Raw genomic sequence first — 20512 nt, 5'->3', positions numbered from 1 at the left:
ATACACCCCTTCTCTGGATCAAAAGCGGTTCAATGACATGAAAATGAAAGGCTTACAGCACCAGGTATTCCAAGGAAGTCTCCCATCCAAGTACTAACCAAGCCCAGCCCTGCTTAGCTTCCGAGATCAGACGAGGTCGGGCGTGCTCAGGGTGGTATGGCCGTAAGCTGCTGGCCCCAGCACAATGTCTCAATTTATGGATTCAAGTGATTAGGTGGCAAGTACCTGAAGTTACGAAGACAATCCTATAACCATACCTGCATGTTTGCATAATACCCTAACCCAAAGGCTCAGTTTAGCATTTATCCAACAGCACAGGCCCTGGATTGTTGAAGATGGCCTCAGGAACCAGAACAGGGCCTTGTGTGTTGTACATGGCCACAGCTAGCAGCACAGGGCCTGGTTTGGTGAAGATGGCCTCGGCCAGAAGCACAGGGCCTGGTGTGATATGAGTGGCCTGAGCAAGAGCCACAGGCCCTGGTGTGGAGTAAGTGGCCTGAGCAAGAGCCACAGGCCCTGGTGTGGTGTAATTGGCCTCAATAGCAACTAAGGCCCTGGTGTGGTGTATGTGGCCTCAGCCAGCAGCCACAGGCCCTGGTGTGGTGTAAGTGGCCTCAGAAGCAAATAAGGCCGTGGTGTGGTGTATGTGGCCTCAGCCAGGAGCCACAGGCCCTGGTGTGGTGTAAGTGGCCTCAATAGCAACTAAGGCCCTGGTGTGGTGTAAGTGGCCTCAGCCAGCAGCCACAGGCCTTGGTGTGGTGTAAGTCGCCTCAGCCAGAAGCCACAGGCACTGGTGTGGTGTAAGTGGCCTCAGCCAGCAGCCACAGGCCCTGGTGTGGTGTAAGTGGCCTCAGCCAGCAGCCACAGGCCCTGGTGTGGTGTAAGTGGCCTCAGCCAGCAGCCACAGGCCCTGGTGTGGTGTAAGTGGCCTCAGCCAGTGCCACAGGCCCTGGTGTGGTGTAAGTGGCCTGAGCAAGAGCCACAGACCCTTGTGTGGTGTAATTGGCCTCAATAGCAACTAATGCACTGGTGTGGTGTAAGTGGCCTCAGCCAGCAGCCACAGGCCCTGGTGTGGTGTAAGTGGCCTCAGCCAGTGCCACAGGCCCTGGTGTGGTGTAAGTGGCCTGAGCAAGAGCCACAGACCCTGGTGTGGTGTAATTGGCCTCAATAGCAACTAATGCCCTGGTGTGGTATAAGTGGCCTCAGCCAGCAGCCACAGGCCCTGGTGTGGTGTAAGTGGCCTCAGCCAGCAGCCACAGGCCCTGATGTGGTGTAAGTGGCCCCAGCCGGTCACTCAGGCCCTGGTGTGGTGTATGTGGCATCAGCTAGCAGCACAAGACATTGGAAAACAGCCAAAAGCAATGTCGTTAATGTGCCCTCATTAATGGGCAGCTGCTTTTGGTTTTTTAATACACCCCTTCTCTGGATCAAAAGCGGTTCAATGACATGAAAATGAAAGGCTTACAGCACCAGGTATTCCCAGGCATACTCCCATCCAAGTACTAACCAAGCCCAGCCCTGCTTAGCTTCCGAGATCAGACGAGGTCGGGGGTGCTCAGGGTGGTATGGCCGTAAGCTGCTGGCCCCAGCACAATGTCTCAATTTATGGATTCAACTGATTAGGTGGCAAGTACCTGAAGTTACGAAGACAATCCTATAACCATACCTGCATGTTTGCATAATACCCTAACCCAAAGGCTCAGTTTAGCATTTATCCAACAGCACAGGCCCTGGATTGTTGAAGATGGCCTCAGGAACCAGAACAGGGCCTGGTGTGTTGTACATGACCAAAGCTAGCAGCACAGGGCCTGGTTTGGTGAAGATGGCCTCGGCCAGAAGCACAGGGCCTGGTGTGATATGAGTGGCCTGAGCAAGAGCCACAGGCCCTGGTGTGGAGTAAGTGGCCTGAGCAAGAGCCACAGGCCCTGGTGTGGTGTAAGTGGCCTTAGCAAGAGCAACAGGCCCTGGTGTGGAGTAAGTGGCCTCAGCCAGCAGCCACAGGCCCTGGTGTGGTGTAAGTGGCCTCAGAAGCAAATAAGGCCGTGGTGTGGTGTATGTGGCCTCAGCCAGCAGCCACAGGCCCTGGTGTGGTGTAAGTGGCCTCAATAGCAACTAAGGCCCTGGTGTGGTGTAAGTGGCCTCAGCCAGCAGCCACAGGCCTTGGTGTGGTGTAAGTCGCCTCATCCAGCAGCCACAGGCCCTGGTGTGGTGTAAGCGGCCTCAGCCAGAGCCACAGGCCCTGGTGTGGTGTAATTGGCCTCAATAGCAACTAATGCCCTGGTGTGGTGTAAGTGGCCTCAGCCAGCAGCCACAGGCCCTGGTGTGGTGTAAGTGGCCTCAGCCAGCAGCCACAGGCCCTGATGTGGTGTAAGTGGCCGTAGCCGGTCACTCAGGCCCTGGTGTGGTGTAGGTGGCCTCAGCCAGCAGCCACAGGCCTTGGTGTGGTGTAAGTCGCCTCATCCAGCAGCCACAAGCCCTGGTGTGGTGTAAGTGGCCTCAGCCAGAGCCACAGGCCCTGATGTGGTGTAAGTGGCCCCAGCCGGTCACTCAGGCCCTGGTGTGGTGTAGGTGGCATCAGCTAGCAGCACAAGACATTGGAAAACAGCCAAAAGCAGTGTCGTTAATGTGCCCTCATTAATGGGCAGCTGCTTTTGGTCTTTTAATACACCCCTTCTCTGGATCAAAAGCAGTTCAATGACATGAAAATGAAAGGCTTACAGCACCAGGTATTCCCAGGCAGTCTCCCATCCAAGTACTAACCAAGCCCAGCCCTGCTTAGCTTCCGAGATCAGACGAGGTCGGGCGTCCTCAGGGTGGTATGGCCGTAAGCTGCTGGCCCCAGCACAATGTCTCAATTTATGGATTCAAGTGATTAGGTGGCAAGTACCTGAAGTTACGAAGACAATCCTATAACCATAACTGCATGTTTGCATAATACCCTAACCCAAAGGCTCAGTTTGGCATTTATCCAACAGCACAGGCCCTGGATTGTTGAAGATGGCCTCTGGAACCAGCACAGGGCCTGGTGTGTTGTACATGGCCACAGCTAGCAGCACAGGGCCTGGTTGGGTGAAGATGGCCTCGGCCAGAAGCACAGGGTCTGGTGTGATATGAGTGGCCTGAGCCAGAGCCACAGGCCCTGGTGTGGTGTAAGTGTCCTCAGCCAGCAGCCACAGGCCCTGGTGTGGTGTAAGTGGCCTCAGCCAGCAGCCACAGGCCCTGGTGTGGTGTAAGTGGCCTCAGCCAGTGCCACAGGCCCTGGTGTGGTGTAATTGGCCTCAATAGCAACTAAGGCCCTGGGGTGGTGTATGTGGCCTCAGCCAGAGCCACAGGCCCTGGTGTGGTGTACATGGCCACAGCCAGCAGCCACAGGCCCTGGTGTGGTGTAAGTGGCCTCAATAGCAACTAAGGCCCTGGTGTGGTGTAAGTGGCCTCAGCCAGCAGCCACAGGCCTTGGTGTGGTGTAAGTCGCCTCATCCAGCAGCCACAGGCCCTGGTGTGGTGTAAGTGGCCTCAGCCAGCAGCCACAGGCCCTGGTGTGGTGTAAGTGGCCTCAGCCAGTGCCACAGGCCCTGGTGTGGTGTAAGTGGCCTGAGCAAGAGCCACAGACCCTGGTGTGGTGTAATTGGCCTCAATAGCAACTAATGCCCTGGTGTGGTGTAAGTGGCCTCAGCCAGCAGCCACAGGCCCTGGTGTGGTGTAAGTGGCCTCAGCCAGCAGCCACAGGCCCTGGTGTGGTGTAGGTGGCATCAGCTAGCAGCACAAGACATTGGAAAACAGCCAAAAGCAATGTCGTTAATGTGCCCTCATTAATGGGCAGCTGCTTTTGGTCTTTTAATACACCCCTTCTCTGGATCAAAAGCGGTTCAATGACATGAAAATGAAAGGCTTACAGCACCAGGTATTCCCAGGCAGTCTCCCATCCAAGTACTAACCAAGCCCAGCCCTGCTTAGCTTCCGAGATCAGACGAGGTCGGGCGTGCTCAGGGTGGTATGGCCGTAAGCTGCTGGCCCCAGCACAATGTCTCAATTTATGGATTCAACTGATTAGGTGGCAAGTACCTGAAGTTACGAAGACAATCCTTTAACCATACCTGCATGTTTGCATAATACCCTAACCCAAAGGCTCAGTTTAGCATTTATCTAACAGCACAGGCCCTGGATTGTTGAAGATGGCCTCAGGAACCAGCACAGGGCCTGGTGTGTTGTACATGGCCACAGCTAGCAGCACAGGGCCTGGTTTGGTGAAGATGGCCTCGGCCAGAAGCGCAGGGCCTGGTGTGATGTGAGTGGCCTGAGCAAGAGCCACAGGCCCTGGTGTGGTGTAAGTGGCCTCAGCCAGAAGCCACAGGCACTGGTGTGGTGTAAGTGGCCTCAGCCAGCAGCCACAGGCCCTGGTGTGGTGTAAGTGGCCTCAGCCAGCAGCCACAGGCCCTGGTGTGGTGTAAGTGGCCTCAGCCAGCAGCCACAGGCCCTGGTGTGGTGTAAGTGGCCTCAGCCAGCAGCCACAGGCCCTGGTGTGGTGTAAGTGGCCTCAGCCAGAGCCACAGGCCCTGGTGTGGTGTAAGTGGCCTGAGCAAGAGCCACAGACCCTGGTGTGGTGTAATTGGCCTCAATAGCAACTAATGCCCTGGTGTGGTGTAGGTGGCCTCAGCCAGCAGCCACAGGCCCTGGTGTGGTGTAAGTGGCCTCAGCCAGTGCCACAGGCCCTGGTGTGGTGTAATTGGCCTCAATAGCAACTAAGGCCCTGGGGTGGTGTATGTGGCCTCAGCCAGCAGCCACAGGCCCTGGTGTGGTGTACATGGCCACAGCCAGCAGCCACAGGCCCTGGTGTGGTGTAAGTGGCCTCAATAGCAACTAAGGCCCTGGTGTGGTGTAAGTGGCCTCAGCCAGCAGCCACAGGCCTTGGTGTGGTGTAAGTCGCCTCATCCAGCAGCCACAGGCCCTGGTGTGGTGTAAGTGGCCTCAGCCAGCAGCCACAGGCCCTGGTGTGGTGTAAGTGGCCTCAGCCAGTGCCACAGGCCCTGGTGTGGTGTAAGTGGCCTGAGCAAGAGCCACAGACCCTGGTGTGGTGTAATTGGCCTCAATAGCAACTAATGCCCTGGTGTGGTGTAAGTGGCCTCAGCCAGCAGCCACAGGCCCTGGTGTGGTGTAAGTGGCCTCAGCCAGCAGCCACAGGCCCTGATGTGGTGTAAGTGGCCCCAGCCAGCAGCCACAGGCCCTGGTGTGGTGTAGGTGGCATCAGCTAGCAGCACAAGACATTGGAAAACAGCCAAAAGCAATGTCGTTAATGTGCCCTCATTAATGGGCAGCTGCTTTTGGTCTTTTAATACACCCCTTCTCTGGATCAAAAGCGGTTCAATGACATGAAAATGAAAGGCTTACAGCACCAGGTATTCCCAGGCAGTCTCCCATCCAAGTACTAACCAAGCCCAGCCCTGCTTAGCTTCCGAGATCAGACGAGGTCGGGCGTGCTCAGGGTGGTATGGCCGTAAGCTGCTGGCCCCAGCACAATGTCTCAATTTATGGATTCAACTGATTAGGTGGCAAGTACCTGAAGTTACGAAGACAATCCTTTAACCATACCTGCATGTTTGCATAATACCCTAACCCAAAGGCTCAGTTTAGCATTTATCTAACAGCACAGGCCCTGGATTGTTGAAGATGGCCTCAGGAACCAGCACAGGGCCTTGTGTGTTGTACATGGCCACAGCTAGCAGCACAGGGCCTGGTTTGGTGAAGATGGCCTCGGCCAGAAGCGCAGGGCCTGGTGTGATATGAGTGGCCTGAGCAAGAGCCACAGGCCCTGGTGTGGTGTAAGTGGCCTCAGCCAGAAGCCACAGGCACTGGTGTGGTGTAAGTGGCCTCAGCCAGCAGCCACAGGCCCTGGTGTGGTGTAAGTGGCCTCAGCCAGCAGCCACAGGCCCTGGTGTGGTGTAAGTGGCCTCAGCCAGCAGCCACAGGCCCTGGTGTGGTGTAAGTGGCCTCAGCCAGCAGCCACAGGCCCTGGTGTGGTGTAAGTGGCCTCAGCCAGAGCCACAGGCCCTGGTGTGGTGTAATTGGCCTCAGCCAGTGCCACAGGCCCTGGTGTGGTGTAAGTGGCCTGAGCAAGAGCCACAGACCCTGGTGTGGTGTAATTGGCCTCAATAGCAACTAATGCCCTGGTGTGGTGTAGGTGGCCTCAGCCAGCAGCCACAGGCCCTGGTGTGGTGTAAGTGGCCTCAGCCAGTGCCACAGGCCCTGGTGTGGTGTAAGTGGCCTGAGCAAGAGTCACAGACCCTGGTGTGGTGTAATTGGCCTCAATAGCAACTAATGCCCTGGTGTGGTGTAGGTGGCCTCAGCCAGCAGCCACAGGCCCTGGTGTGGTGTAAGTGGCCTCAGCCAGTGCCACAGGCCCTGGTGTGGTGTAAGTGGCCTGAGCAAGAGCCACAGACCCTGGTGTGGTGTAAGTGGCCTGAGCAAGATTCACAGACCCTGGTGTGGTGTAATTGGCCTCAATAACAACTAATGCCCTGGTGTGGTGTAGGTGGCCTCAGCCAGCAGCCACAGGCCCTGGTGTGGTGTAAGTGGCCTCAGCCAGTGCCACAGGCCCTGGTGTGGTGTAAGTGGCCTCAATAGCAACTAATGCCCTGGTGTGGTGTAAGTGGCCTCAGCCAGCAGCCACAGGCCCTGGTGTGGTGTAATTGGCCTCAATAGCAACTAAGGCCCTGGTGTGGTGTAATTGGCCTCAATAGCAACTAAGGCCCTGGTGTGGTGTAAGTCGCCTCATCCAGCAGCCACAAGCCCTGGTGTGGTGTAAGTGGCCTGAGCAAGAGCCACAGACCCTGGTGTGGTGTAATTGGCCTCAATAGCAACTAATGCCCTGGTGTGGTGTAGGTGGCCTCAGCCAGCAGCCACAGGCCCTGGTGTGGTGTAAGTGGCCTCAGCCAGTGCCACAGGCCCTGGTGTGGTGTAAGTGGCCTGAGCAAGAGTCACAGACCCTGGTGTGGTGTAATTGGCCTCAATAGCAACTAATGCCCTGGTGTGGTGTAGGTGGCCTCAGCCAGCAGCCACAGGCCCTGGTGTGGTGTAAGTGGCCTCAGCCAGTGCCACAGGCCCTGGTGTGGTGTAAGTGGCCTGAGCAAGAGTCACAGACCCTGGTGTGGTGTAATTGGCCTCAATAGCAACTAATGCCCTGGTGTGGTGTAGGTGGCCTCAGCCAGCAGCCACAGGCCCTGGTGTGGTGTAAGTGGCCTCAGCCAGCAGCCACAGGCCCTGGTGTGGTGTAAGTGGCCTCAATAGCAACTAAGGCCCTGGTGTGGTGTAAGTGGCCTCAGCCAGCAGCCACAGGCCCTGGTGTGGTGTAAGTGGCCTCAGAAGTAAATAAGGCCCTGGTGTGGTGTAAGTGGCCTCAGCCAGCAGCACAGGGCCTTGTGTCTTGTACATGGCCACAGCAAGCAGCACTGGGCCAGGTTTGGTGAAGATGGCCTTGGCCAGAAGCACAGGGTCTGGTGTGATATGAGTGGCCTGAGCAAGAGCCACAGGCCCTGGTGTGGTGTAAGTGGCCTCAGCCAGAAGCCACAGGCCCTGGTGTGGTGTAGGTGGCCTCAGCCAGCAGCCACAGGCCCTTGTGTGGTGTAAGTGGCCTCAGCCAGCAGCCACAGGCCCTGGTGTGGTGTAAGTGGCCTCAGCCAGCAGCCACAGGCCCTGGTGTGGTGTAAGTGGCCTCAGCCAGCAGCCACAGGCCCTGGTGTGGTGTAAGTGGCCTGAGCAAGAGCTACAGACCCTGGTGTGGTGTAATTGGCCTCAATAGCAACTAAGGCCCTGGTGTGGTGTAGGTGGCCTCAGCCAGCAGCCACAGGCCCTGGTGTGGTGTAAGTGGCCTCAGCCAGCAGCCACAGGCCCTGGTGTGGTGTAAGTGGCCTCAGCCAGAGCCACAGGCCCTGATGTGGTGTAAGTGGCCCCAGCCGGTCACTCAGGCCCTGGTGTGGTGTAGGTGGCATCAGCTAGCAGCACAAGACATTGGAAAAGAGCCAAAAGCAATGTCGTTAATGTGCCCTCATTAATGGGCAGCTGCTTTTGGTCTTTTAATACACCCCTTCTCTGGATCAAAAGCGGTTCAATGACATGAAAATGAAAGGCTTACAGCACCAGGTATTCCAAGGAAGTCTCCCATCCAAGTACTAACCAAGCCCAGCCCTGCTTAGCTTCCGAGATCAGACGAGGTCGGGCGTGCTCAGGGTGGTATGGCCGTAAGCTGCTGACCCCAGCACAATGTCTCAATGTATGGATTCAACTGATTAGGTGGCAAGTACCTGAAGTTACAAAGACAATCCTATAACCATACCTGCATGTTTGCATAATACCCTAACCCAAAGGCTCAGTTTAGCATTTATCCAACAGCACAGGCCCTGGATTGTTGAGGATGGCCTCAGGAACCAGAACAGGGCCTGGTGTGTTGTACATGGCCACAGCTAGCAGCACAGGGCCTGGTTTGGTGAAGATGGCCTCGGCCAGAAGCACAGGGCCTGGTGTGATATGAGTGGCCTGAGCAAGAGCCACAGGCCCTGGTGTGGTGTAAGTGGCCTGAGCAAGAGCCACAGGCCCTGGTGTGGTGTAAGTGGCCTGAGCAAGAGCCACAGGCCCTGGTGTGGAGTAAGTGGCCTGAGCAAGAGCCACAGGCCCTGGTGTGGTGTAAGTGGCCTGAGCAAGACCACAGGCCCTGGTGTGGTGTAATTGGCCTCAATAGCAACTAAGGCCCTGGTGTGGTGTATGTGGCCTCAGCCAGCAGCCACAGGCCCTGGTGTGGTGTAAGTGGCCTCAGAAGCAAATAAGGCCGTGGTGTGGTGTATGTGACCTCAGCCAGGAGCCACAGGCCCTGGTGTGGTGTAAGTGGCCTCAGCCAGCAGCCACAGGCCCTGGTGTGGTGTAAGTGGCCTCAGCCAGCAGCCACAGGCCCTGGTGTGGTGTAAGTGGCCTCAGCCAGAGCCACAGACCCTGGTGTAGTGTAAGTGGCCTCAGCCAGTGCCACAGGCCCTGGTGTGGTGTAAGTGGCCTGAGCAAGAGCCACAGACCCTGGTGTGGTGTAAGGGGCCTCAATAGCAACTAATGCCCTGGTGTGGTGTAAGTGGCCTCAGCCAGCAGCCACAGGCACTGGTGTGGTGTAAGTGGCCTCAGCCAGCAGCCACAGGCCCTGGTGTGGTGTAAGTGGCCTCAGCCAGCAGCCACAGGCCCTGGTGTGGTGTAAGTGGCCTGAGCCAGCAGCCACAGGCCCTGGTGTGGTGTAAGTGGCCTCAGCCAGAAGCCACAGGCACTGGTGTGGTGTAAGTGCCCTCAGCCAGCAGCCACAGGCCCTGGTGTGGTGTAAGTGACCTCAGCCAGCAGCCACAGGCCCTGGTGTGGTGTAAGTGGCCTCAGCCAGCAGCCACAGGCCCTGGTGTGGTGTAAGTGGACTCAGCCAGTGCCACAGGCCCTGGTGTGGTGTAAGTGGCCTGAGCAAGAGTCACAGACCCTGGTGTGGTGTAATTGGCCTCAATAGCAACTAATGCCCTGGTGTGGTGTAGGTGGCCTCAGCCAGCAGCCACAGGCCCTGGTGTGGTGTAAGTGGCCTCAGAAGCAAATAAGGCCCTGGTGTGGTGTAAGTGGCCTCAATAGCAACTAAGGCCCTGGTGTGGTGTAAGTGGCCTCAGCCAGCAGCACAGGGCCTGGTGTGTTGTACATGGCCACAGCAAGCAGCACTGGGCCAGGTTTGGTGAAGATGGCCTTGGCCAGAAGCACAGGGTCTGGTGTGATATGAGTGGCCTGAGCAAGAGCCACAGGCCCTGGTGTGGTGTAGGTGGCCTCAGCCAGCAGCCACAGGCCCTTGTGTGGTGTAAGTGGCCTCAGCCAGCAGCCACAGGCCCTGGTGTGGTGTAAGTGGCCTCAGCCAGCAGCCACAGGCCCTTGTGTGGTGTAAGTGGCCTCAGCCAGCAGCCACAGGCCCTGGTGTGGTTTAAGTGGCCTCAGCCAGCAGCCACAGGCCCTGGTGTGGTGTAAGTGGCCTCAGCCAGCAGCCACAGGCCCTGGTGTGGTGTAAGTGGCCTCAGCCAGCAGCCACAGGCCCTGGTGTGGTGTAAGTGGCCTCAGCCAGCAGCCACAGGCCCTGGTGTGGTGTAAGTGGCCTCAGCCAGAGCCACAGGCCCTGATGTGGTGTAAGTGGCCCCAGCCGGTCACTCAGGCCCTGGTGTGGTGTAGGTGGCATCAGCTAGCAGCACAAGACATTGGAAAAGAGCCAAAAGCAATGTCGTTAATGTGCCCTCATTAATGGGCAGCTGCTTTTGGTCTTTTAATACACCCCTTCTCTGGATCAAAAGCGGTTCAATGACATGAAAATGAAAGTCTTACAGCACCAGGTATTCCAAGGAAGTCTCCCATCCAAGTACTAACCAAGCCCAGCCCTGCTTAGCTTCCGAGATCAGACGAGGTCGGGCGTGCTCAGGGTGGTATGGCCGTAAGCTGCTGGCCCCAGCACAATGTCTCAATTTATGGATTCAAGTGATTAGGTGGCAAGTACCTGAAGTTACGAAGACAATCCTATAACCATACCTGCATGTTTGCATAATACCCTAACCCAAAGGCTCAGTTTAGCATTTATCCAACAGCACAGGCCCTGGATTGTTGAAGATGGCCTCAGGAACCAGAACAGGGTCTGGTGTGTTGTACATGGCCACAGCTAGCAGCAGAGGGCCTGGTTTGGGGAAGATGGCCTCGGCCAGAAGCACAGGGCCTGGTGTGATATGAGTGGCCTGAGCAAGAGCCACAGGCCCTGGTGTGGTGTAAGTGGCCTGAGCAAGAGCCACAGGCCCTGGTGTGGAGTAAGTGGCCTGAGCAAGAGCCACAGGCCCTGGTGTGGTGTATGTGGCCTGAGCAAGACCACAGGCCCTGGTGTGGTGTAATTGGCCTCAATAGCAACTAAGGCCCTGGTGTGGTGTATGTGGCCTCAGCCAGCAGCCACAGGCCCTGGTGTGGTGTAAGTGGCCTCAGAAGCAAATAAGGCCGTGGTGTGGTGTATGTGACCTCAGCCAGGAGCTACAGGCCCTGGTGTGGTGTAAGTGGCCTCAGCCAGCAGCCACAGGCCCTGGTGTGGTGTAAGTGGCCTCAGCCAGCAGCCACAGGCCCTGGTGTGGTGTAAGTGGCCTCAATACCAACTAATGCCCTGGTGTGGTGTAGGTGGCCTCAGCCAGCAGCCACAGGCCCTGGTGTGGTGTAAGTGGCCTCAGCCAGTGCCACAGGCCCTGGTGTGGTGTAAGTGGCCTCAGCCAGCAGCCACAGGCCCTGGTGTGGTGTAAGGGGCCTCAATAGCAACTAATGCCCTGGTGTGGTGTAAGTGGCCTCAGCCAGCAGCCACAGGCACTGGTGTGGTGTAAGTGGCCTCAGCCAGCAGCCACAGGCCCTGGTGTGGTGTAAGTGGCCTGAGCCAGCAGCCACAGGCCCTGGTGTGGTGTAAGTGGCCTCAGCCAGAAGCCACAGGCACTGGTGTGGTGTAAGTGCCCTCAGCCAGCAGCCACAGGCCCTGGTGTGGTGTAAGTGGCCTCAGCCAGCAGCCACAGGCCCTGGTGTGGTGTAAGTGGCCTCAGCCAGCAGCCACAGGCCCTGGTGTGGTGTAAGTGGCCTGAGCCAGCAGCCACAGGCCCTGGTGTGGTGTAAGTGGCCTCAGCCAGAAGCCACAGGCACTGGTGTGGTGTAAGTGCCCTCAGCCAGCAGCCACAGGCCCTGGTGTGGTGTAAGTCACCTCAGCCAGCAGCCACAGGCCCTGGTGTGGTGTAAGTGGCCTGAGCCAGCAGCCACAGGCACTGGTGTGGTGTAAGTGGCCTCAGCCAGAGCCACAGGCCCTGATGTGGTGTAAGTGGCCCCAGCCGGTCACTCAGGCCCTGGTGTGGTGTAGGTGGCATCAGCTAGCAGCACAAGACATTGGAAAAGAGCCAAAAGCAATGTCGTTAATGTGCCCTCATTAATGGGCAGCTGCTTTTGGTCTTTTAATACACCCCTTCTCTGGATCAAAAGCGGTTCAATGACATGAAAATGAAAGTCTTACAGCACCAGGTACACCAAGGAAGTCTCCCATCCAAGTACTAACCAAGCCCAGCCCTGCTTAGCTTCCGAGATCAGACGAGGTCGGGCGTGCTCAGGGTGGTATGGCCGTAAGCTGCTGGCCCCAGCACAATGTCTCAATTTATGGATTCAAGTGATTAGGTGGCAAGTACCTGAAGTTACGAAGACAATCCTATAACCATACCTGCATGTTTGCATAATACCCTAACCCAAAGGCTCAGTTTAGCATTTATCCAACAGCACAGGCCCTGGATTGTTGAAGATGGCCTCAGGAACCAGAACAGGGCCTGGTGTGTTGTACATGGCCACAGCTAGCAGCAGAGGGCCTGGTTTGGGGAAGATGGCCTCGGCCAGAAGCACAGGGCCTGGTGTGATATGAGTGGCCTGAGCAAGAGCCACAGGCCCTGGTGTGGTGTAAGTGGCCTGAGCAAGAGCCACAGGCCCTGGTGTGGAGTAAGTGGCCTGAGCAAGAGCCACAGGCCCTGGTGTGGTGTAAGTGGCCTGAGCAAGAGCCACAGGCCCTGGTGTGGTGTAATTGGCCTCAATAGCAACTAAGGCCCTGGTGTGGTGTATGTGGCCTCAGCCAGCAGCCACAGGCCCTGGTGTGGTGTAAGTGGCCTCAGAAGCAAATAAGGCCGTGGTGTGGTGTATGTGACCTCAGCCAGGAGCCACAGGCACTGGTGTGGTGTAAGTGGCCTCAGAAGCAAATAAGGCCGTGGTGTGGTGTATGTGGCCTCAGCCAGCAGCCACAGGCCCTGGTGTGGTGTAAGTGGCCTCAGCCAGCAGCCACAGGCCCTGGTGTGGTGTAAGTGGCCTCAATACCAACTAATGCCCTGGTGTGGTGTAGGTGGCCTCAGCCAGCAGCCACAGGCCCTGGTGTGGTGTAAGTGGCCTCAGCCAGTGCCACAGGCCCTGGTGTGGTGTAAGTGGCCTCAGCCAGCAGCCACAGGCCCTGGTGTGGTGTAAGGGGCCTCAATAGCAACTAATGCCCTGGTGTGGTGTAAGTGGCCTCAGCCAGCAGCCACAGGCACTGGTGTGGTGTAAGTGGCCTCAGCCAGCAGCCACAGGCCCTGGTGTGGTGTAAGTGGCCTGAGCCAGCAGCCACAGGCCCTGGTGTGGTGTAAGTGGCCTCAGCCAGAAGCCACAGGCACTGGTGTGGTGTAAGTGCCCTCAGCCAGCAGCCACAGGCCCTGGTGTGGTGTAAGTGCCCTCAGCCAGCAGCCACAGGCCCTGGTGTGGTGTAAGTGACCTCAGCCAGCAGCCACAGGCCCTGGTGTGGTGTAAGTGGCCTCAGCCAGCAGCCACAGGCCCTGGTGTGGTGTAAGTGGACTCAGCCAGTGCCACAGGCCCTGGTGTGGTGTAAGTGGCCTGAGCAAGAGTCACAGACCCTGGTGTGGTGTAATTGGCCTCAATAGCAACTAATGCCCTGGTGTGGTGAAGGTGGCCTCAGCCAACAGCCACAGGCCCTGGTGTGGTGTAAGTGGCCTCAGCCAGTGCCACAGGCCCTGGTGTGGTGTAAGGGGCCTCAATAGCAACTAATGCCCTGGTGTGGTGTAAGTGGCCTCAGCCAGCAGCCACAGGCACTGGTGTGGTGTAGGTGGCCTCAGCCAGCAGCCACAGGCCCTGGTGTGGTGTAAGTGGCCTCAGCCAGCAGCCACAGGCCCTGGTGTGGTGTAAGTGGCCTGAGCAAGAGCCACAGGCCCTGATGTGGTGTAAGTGGCCCCAGCCGGTCACTCAGGCCCTGGTGTGGTGTAGGTGGCATCAGCTAGCAGCACAAGACATTGGAAAACAGCCAAAAGCAATGTCGTTAATGTGCCCTCATTAATGGGCAGCTGCTTTTGGTCTTTTAATACACCCCTTCTCTGGCTCAAAAGCGGTTCAATGACATGAAAATGAAAGGCTTACAGCACCAGGTATTCCCAGGTAGTCTCCCATCCAAGTACTAACCAAGCCCAGCCCTGCTTAGCTTCCGAGATCAGACGAGGTCGGGCGTGCTCAGGGTGGTATGGCCATAAGCTGCTGGCCCCAGCACAATGTCTCAATTTATGGATTCAACTGATTAGGTGGCAAGTACCTGAAGTTACGAAGACAATCCTTTAACCATACCTGCATGTTTGCATAATACCCTAACCCAAAGGCTCAGTTTGGCATTTATCTAACAGCACAGGCCCTGGATTGTTGAAGATGGCCTCAGGAACCAGCACAGGGCCTGGTGTGTTGTACATGGCCACAGCTAGCAGCACAGGGCCTGGTTTGGTGAAGATGGCCTCGGCCAGAAGCGCAGGGCCTGGTGTGATGTGAGTGGCCTGAGCAAGAGCCACAGGCCCTGGTGTGGTGTAAGTGGCCTCAGCCAGAAGCCACAGGCACTGGTGTGGTGTAAGTGGCCTCAGCCAGCAGCCACAGGCCCTGGTGTGGTGTAAGTGGCCTCAGCCAGCAGCCACAGGCCCTGGTGTGGTGTAAGTGGCCTCAGCCAGCAGCCACAGGCCCTGGTGTGGTGTAAGTGGCCTCAGCCAGAGCTACAGGTCCTGGTGTGGTGTAAGTGGCCTGAGCCAGTGCCACAGGCCCTGGTGTGGTGTAAGTGGCCTGAGCAAGAGCCACAGACCCTGGTGTGGTGTAATTGGCCTCAATAGCAACTAATGCCCTGGTGTGGTGTAAGTGGCCTCAGCCAGCAGCCACAGGCCCTGGTGTGGTGTAAGTGGCCTCAATAGCAACTAATGCCCTGCTGTGGTGTAAGTGGCCTCATCCAGCAGCCACAGGCCCTGGTGTGGTGTAATTGGCCTCAATAGCAACTAAGGCCCTGGTGTGGTGTAGGTGGCCTCAGCCAGCAGCCACAGGCCCTGGTGTGGTGTAAGTGGCCTCAGCCAGCAGCCACAGGCCCTGGTGTGGTGTAAGTGGCCTCAGCCAGCAGCCACAGGCCCTGATGTGGTGTAAGTGGCCCCAGCCGGTCACTCAGGCCCTGGTGTGGTGTAGGTGGCATCAGCTAGCAGCACAAGACATTGGAAAACAGGCAAAAGCAATGTCGTTAATGTGCCCTCATTAATGGGCAGCTGCTTTTGGTCTTTTAATACACCCCTTCTCTGGATCAAAAGCGGTTCAATGACATGAAAATGAAAGGCTTACAGCACCAGGTATTCCCAGGCAGTCTCCCATCCAAGTACTAACCAAGCCCAGCCCTGCTTAGCTTCCGAGATCAGACGAGGTCGGGCGTGCTCAGGGTGGTATGGCCGTAAGCTGCTGGCCCCAGCACAATGTCTCAATTTATGGATTCAACTGATTAGGTGGCAAGTACCTGAAGTTACGAAGACAATCCTTTAACCATACCTGCATGTTTGCATAATACCCTAACCCAAAGGCTCAGTTTGGCATTTATCTAACAGCACAGGCCCTGGATTGTTGAAGATGGCCTCAGGAACCAGCACAGGGCCTGGTGTGTTGTACATGGCCACAGCTAGCAGCACAGGGCCTGGTTTGGTGAAGATGGCCTCGGCCAGAAGCGCAGGGCCTGGTGTGATGTGAGTGGCCTGAGCAAGAGCCACAGGCCCTGGTGTGGTGTAAGTGGCCTCAGCCAGAAGCCACAGGCACTGGTGTGGTGTAAGTGGCCTCAGCCAGCAGCCACAGGCCCTGGTGTGGTGTAAGTGGCCTCAGCCAGCAGCCACAGGCCCTGGTATGGTGTAAGTGGCCTCAGCCAGCAGCCACAGGCCCTGGTGTGGTGTAAGTGGCCTCAGCCAGCAGCCACAGGTCCTGGTGTGGTGTAAGTGGCCTGAGCCAGTGCCACAGGCCCTGGTGTGGTGTAAGTGGCCTGAGCAAGAGCCACAGACCCTGGTGTGGTGTAATTGGCCTCAATAGCAACTAATGCCCTGGTGTGGTGTAGGTGGCCTCAGCCAGCAGGCACAGGCCCTGGTGTGGTGTAAGTGGCCTCAATAGCAACTAATGCCCTGGTGTGGTGTAAGTGGCCTCAGCCAGCAGGCACAGGCCCTGGTGTGGTGTAAGTGGCCTCAATAGCAACTAATGCCCTGGTGTGGTGTAAGTGGCCTCAGCCAGCAGCCACAGGCCCTGGTGTGGTGTAAGTGGCCTGAGCAAGAGCCACAGGCCCTGGTGTGGTGTAATTGGCCTCAATAGCAACTAAGGCCCTGGTGTGGTGTAGGTGGCCTCAGCCAGCAGCCACAGGCCCTGGTGTGGTGTAAGTGGCCTCAGCCAGCAGCCACAGGCCCTGGTGTGGTGTAAGTGGCCTCAGCCAGCAGCCACAGGCCCTGATGTGGTGTAAGTGGCCCCAGCCGGTCACTCAGGCCCTGGTGTGGTGTAGGTGGCATCAGCTAGCAGCACAAGACATTGGAAAAGAGCGAAAAGCAATGTCGTTAATGTGCCCTCATTAATGGGCAGCTGCTTTTGGTCTTTTAATACACCCCTTCTCTGGATCAAAAGCGGTTCAATGACATGAAAATGAAAGGCTTACAGCACCAGGTATTCCAAGGAAGTCTCCCATCCAAGTACTAACCAAGCCCAGTCCTGCTTAGCTTCCGAGATCAGACGAGGTCGGGCGTGCTCAGGGTGGTATGGCCGTAAGCTGCTGGCTCCAGCACAATGTCTCAATTTATGGATTCAAGTGATTAGGTGGCAAGTACCTGAAGTTACGAAGACAATCCTATAACCATACCTGCATGTTTGCATAATACCCTAACCCAAAGGCTCAGTTTAGCATTTATCCAACAGCACAGGCCCTGGATTGTTGAAGATGGCCTCAGGAACCAGAACAGGGCCTGGTGTGTTGTACATGGCCACAGCTAGCAGCACAGGGCCTGGTTTGGTGAAGATGGCCTCGGCCAGAAGCACAGGGCCTGGTGTGATATGAGTGGCCTGAGCAAGAGCCACAGGCCCTGGTGTGGTGTAAGTGGCCTGAGCAAGAGCCACAGGCCCTGGTGTGGTGTAAGTGGCCTGAGCAAGAGCCACAGGCCCTGGTGTGGAGTAAGTGGCCTGACCAAGAGCCACAGGCCCTGGTGTGGTGTAATTGGCCTCAATAGCAACTAAGGCCCTGGTGTGGTGTATGTGGCCTCAGCCAGCAGCCACAGGCCCTGGTGTGGTGTAAGTGGCCTCAGAAGCAAATAAGGCCATGGTGTGGTGTATGTGACCTCAGCCAGGAGCCACAGGCCCTGGTGTGGTGTAAGTGGCCTCAGCCAGCAGCCACAGGCCCTGGTGTGGTGTAAGTGGCCTCAGCCAGCAGCCACAGGCCCTGGTGTGGTGTAAGTGGCCTCAGCCAGAGCCACAGGCCCTGGTGTGGTGTAAGTGGCCTCAGCCAGTGCCACAGGCCCTGGTGTGGTGTAAGTGGCCTGAGCAAGAGCCACAGACCCTGGTGTGGTGTAATTGGCCTCAATAGCAACTAATGCCCTGGTGTGGTGTAGGTGGCCTCAGCCAGCAGCCACAGGCCCTGGTGTGGTGTAAGTGGCCTCAGCCAGTGCCACAGGCCCTGGTGTGGTGTAAGTGGCCTCAGCCAGCAGCCACAGGCCCTGGTGTGGTGTAAGGGGCCTCAATAGCAACTAATGCCCTGGTGTGGTGTAAGTGGCCTCAGCCAGCAGCCACAGGCACTGGTGTGGTGTAAGTGGCCTCAGCCAGCAGCCACAGGCCCTGGTGTGGTGTAAGTGGCCTCAGCCAGCAGCCACAGGCCCTGGTGTGGTGTAAGTGGCCTGAGCCAGCAGCCACAGGCCCTGGTGTGGTGTAAGTGGCCTCAGCCAGAAGCCACAGGCACTGGTGTGGTGTAAGTGCCCTCAGCCAGCAGCCACAGGCCCTGGTGTGGTGTAAGTGACCTCAGCCAGCAGCCACAGGCCCTGGTGTGGTGTAAGTGGCCTCAGCCAGCAGCCACAGGCCCTGGTGTGGTGTAAGTGGACTCAGCCAGTGCCACAGGCCCTGGTGTGGTGTAAGTGGCCTGAGCAAGAGTCACAGACCCTGGTGTGGTGTAATTGGCCTCAATAGCAACTAATGCCCTGGTGTGGTGTAGGTGGCCTCAGCCAGCAGCCACAGGCCCTGGTGTGGTGTAAGTGGCCTCAGCCAGTGCCACAGGCCCTGGTGTGGTGTAAGGGGCCTCAATAGCAACTAATGCCCTGGTGTGGTGTAAGTGGCCTCAGCCAGCAGCCACAGGCACTGGTGTGGTGTAAGTGCCCTCAGCCAGCAGCCACAGGCCCTGGTGTGGTGTAAGTGGCCTCAGCCAGCAGCCACAGGCCCTGGTGTGGTGTAAGTGGCCTGAGCAAGAGCCACAGGCCCTGGTGTGGTGTAAGTGGCCTCAGCCAGAAGCCACAGGCACTGGTGTGGTGTAAGTGGCCTCAGCCAGCAGCCACAGGCCCTGGTGTGGTGTAAGTGACCTCAGCCAGCAGCCACAGGCCCTGGTGTGGTGTAAGTGGCCTCAGCCAGCAGCCACAGGCCCTGGTGTGGTGTAAGTGGCCTCAGCCAGTGCCACAGGCCCTGGTGTGGTGTAAGTGGCCTGAGCAAGAGTCACAGACCCTGGTGTGGTGTAATTGGCCTCAATAGCAACTAATGCCCTGGTGTGGTGTAGGTGGCCTCAGCCAGCAGCCACAGGCCCTGGTGTGGTGTAAGTGGCCTCAGCCAGTGCCACAGGCCCTGGTGTGGTGTAAGTGGCCTGAGCAAGAGCCACAGACCCTGGTGTGGTGTAATTGGCCTCAATAGCAACTAATGCCCTGGTGTGGTGTAGGTGGCCTCAGCCAGCAGCCACAGGCCCTGGTGTGGTGTAAGTGGCCTGAGCCAGTGCCACAGGCCCTGGTGTGGTGTAAGTGGCCTGAGCAAGAGCCACAGACCCTGGTGTGGTATAATTGGCCTCAATAGCAACTAATGCCCTGGTGTGGTGTAGGTGGCCTCAGCCAGCAGCCACAGGCCCTGGTGTGGTGTAAGTGGCCTCAATAGCAACTAATGCCCTGGTGTGGTGTAAGTGGCCTCATCCAGCAGCCACAGGCCCTGGTGTGGTGTAAGTGGCCTGAGCAAGAGCCACAGGCCCTGGTGTGGTGTAATTAGCCTCAATAGCAACTAAGGCCCTGGTGTGGTGTATGTGGCCTCAGCCAGCAGCCACAGGCCCTGGTGTGGTGTAAGTGGCCTCAATAGCAACTAAGGCCCTGGTGTGGTGTAGGTGGCCTCAGCCAGCAGCCACAGGCCCTGGTGTGGTGTAAGTGGCCTCAGCCAGCAGCCACAGGCCCTGGTGTGGTGTAAGTGGCCTCAGCCAGAGCCACAGGCCCTGATGTGGTGTAAGTGGCCCCAGCCGGTCACTCAGGCCCTGGTGTGGTGTAGGTGGCATCAGCTAGCAGCACAAGACATTGGAAAACAGCCAAAAGCAATGTCGTTAATGTGCCCTCATTAATGGGCAGCTGCTTTTGGTCTTTTAATACACCCCTTCTCTGGATCAAAAGCGGTTCAATGACATGAAAATGAAAGGCTTACAGCACCAGGTATTCCCAGGCAGTCTCCCATCCAAGTACTAACCAAGCCCAGCCCTGCTTAGCTTCCGAGATCAGACGAGGTCGGGCGTGCTCAGGGTGGTATGGCCGTAAGCTGCTGGCCCCAGCACAATGTCTCAATTTATGGATTCAACTGATTAGGTGGCAAGTACCTGAAGTTACGAAGACAATCCTATAACCATACATGCATGTTTGCATAATACCATAACCCAAAGGCTCAGTTTGGCATTTATCTAACAGCACAGGCCCTGGATTGTTGAAGATGGCCTCTGGAACCAGCACAGGGCCTGGTGTGTTGTACATGGCCACAGCAAGCAGCACAGGGCCAGGTTTGGTGAAGATGGCCTCGGCCAGAAGCACAGGGTCTGGTGTGATATGAGTGGCCTGAGCAAGAGCCACAGGCCCTGGTGTGGTGTAGGTGGCCTCAGCCAGCAGCCACAGGCCCTTGTGCGGTGTAAGTGGCCTCAGCCAGCAGCCACAGGCCCTGGTGTGGTGTAAGTGCCCTCAGCCAGCAGCCACAGGCCCTGGTGTGGTGTAAGTGACCTCAGCCAGCAGCCACAGGCCCTGGTGTGGTGTAAGTGGCCTCAGCCAGCAGCCACAGGCCCTGGTGTGGTGTAAGTGGACTCAGCCAGTGCCACAGGCCCTGGTGTGGTGTAAGTGACCTCAGCCAGCAGCCACAGGCCCTGGTGTGGTGTAAGTGGCCTCAGCCAGCAGCCACAGGCCCTGGTGTGGTGTAAGTGGCCTCAGCCAGCAGCCACAGGCCCTGGTGTGGTGTAAGTGGCCTGAGCAAGAGTCACAGACCCTGGTGTGGTGTAATTGGCCTCAATAGCAACTAATGCCCTGGTGTGGTGTAAGTGACCTCAGCCAGCAGCCACAGGCACTGGTGTGGTGTAAGTGCCCTCAGCCAGCAGCCACAGGCCCTGGTGTGGTGTAAGTGGCCTCAGCCAGCAGCCACAGGCCCTGGTGTGGTGTAAGTGGCCTCAGCCAGCAGC

General features: G+C 57.5%; 10 non-coding genes and 2 pseudogenes across 10 annotated transcripts; all 12 read right to left on the bottom strand.

The window, feature by feature from the left end:
• Positions 1-49: 49 nt before the first annotated feature.
• Positions 50-168, bottom strand: LOC143417169 (5S ribosomal RNA). The gene has a single exon (XR_013097386.1). It is a non-coding gene; the product is annotated as a 5S ribosomal RNA (ribosomal RNA).
• Positions 169-1458: 1290 nt separating this feature from the next.
• LOC143417532 (5S ribosomal RNA) lies at positions 1459-1577 on the bottom strand (annotated as a pseudogene).
• Positions 1578-2711: 1134 nt separating this feature from the next.
• LOC143417874 (5S ribosomal RNA) lies at positions 2712-2830 on the bottom strand. Its single transcript, XR_013098022.1, has one exon. It is a non-coding gene; the product is annotated as a 5S ribosomal RNA (ribosomal RNA).
• Positions 2831-3886: 1056 nt separating this feature from the next.
• On the bottom strand, positions 3887-4005 carry LOC143417814 (5S ribosomal RNA). Its single transcript, XR_013097962.1, has one exon. It is a non-coding gene; the product is annotated as a 5S ribosomal RNA (ribosomal RNA).
• A 1373-nt stretch (positions 4006-5378) lies between these two features.
• Positions 5379-5497, bottom strand: LOC143417813 (5S ribosomal RNA). The gene has a single exon (XR_013097961.1). It is a non-coding gene; the product is annotated as a 5S ribosomal RNA (ribosomal RNA).
• Positions 5498-8118: 2621 nt separating this feature from the next.
• Positions 8119-8237, bottom strand: LOC143417168 (5S ribosomal RNA). Its single transcript, XR_013097385.1, has one exon. It is a non-coding gene; the product is annotated as a 5S ribosomal RNA (ribosomal RNA).
• A 2118-nt stretch (positions 8238-10355) lies between these two features.
• Positions 10356-10474, bottom strand: LOC143417442 (5S ribosomal RNA). The gene has a single exon (XR_013097663.1). It is a non-coding gene; the product is annotated as a 5S ribosomal RNA (ribosomal RNA).
• A 1571-nt stretch (positions 10475-12045) lies between these two features.
• Positions 12046-12164, bottom strand: LOC143417554 (5S ribosomal RNA; annotated as a pseudogene).
• A 1803-nt stretch (positions 12165-13967) lies between these two features.
• LOC143417878 (5S ribosomal RNA) lies at positions 13968-14086 on the bottom strand. The gene has a single exon (XR_013098026.1). It is a non-coding gene; the product is annotated as a 5S ribosomal RNA (ribosomal RNA).
• A 1096-nt stretch (positions 14087-15182) lies between these two features.
• On the bottom strand, positions 15183-15301 carry LOC143417812 (5S ribosomal RNA). Its single transcript, XR_013097960.1, has one exon. It is a non-coding gene; the product is annotated as a 5S ribosomal RNA (ribosomal RNA).
• Positions 15302-16515: 1214 nt separating this feature from the next.
• Positions 16516-16634, bottom strand: LOC143417469 (5S ribosomal RNA). Its single transcript, XR_013097690.1, has one exon. It is a non-coding gene; the product is annotated as a 5S ribosomal RNA (ribosomal RNA).
• A 2862-nt stretch (positions 16635-19496) lies between these two features.
• LOC143417811 (5S ribosomal RNA) lies at positions 19497-19615 on the bottom strand. The gene has a single exon (XR_013097959.1). It is a non-coding gene; the product is annotated as a 5S ribosomal RNA (ribosomal RNA).
• Between the last annotated feature and the right edge of the window lie 897 nt (positions 19616-20512).

Source organism: Maylandia zebra, linkage group LG3 (assembly GCF_041146795.1).
Source record: "Maylandia zebra isolate NMK-2024a linkage group LG3, Mzebra_GT3a, whole genome shotgun sequence".
NCBI classification, from domain to species: domain Eukaryota; kingdom Metazoa; phylum Chordata; class Actinopteri; order Cichliformes; family Cichlidae; genus Maylandia; species Maylandia zebra.
The sequence above is the reverse complement of the archived record's forward strand: the minus strand, read 5'-3'. Positions and strand labels throughout refer to the sequence as shown.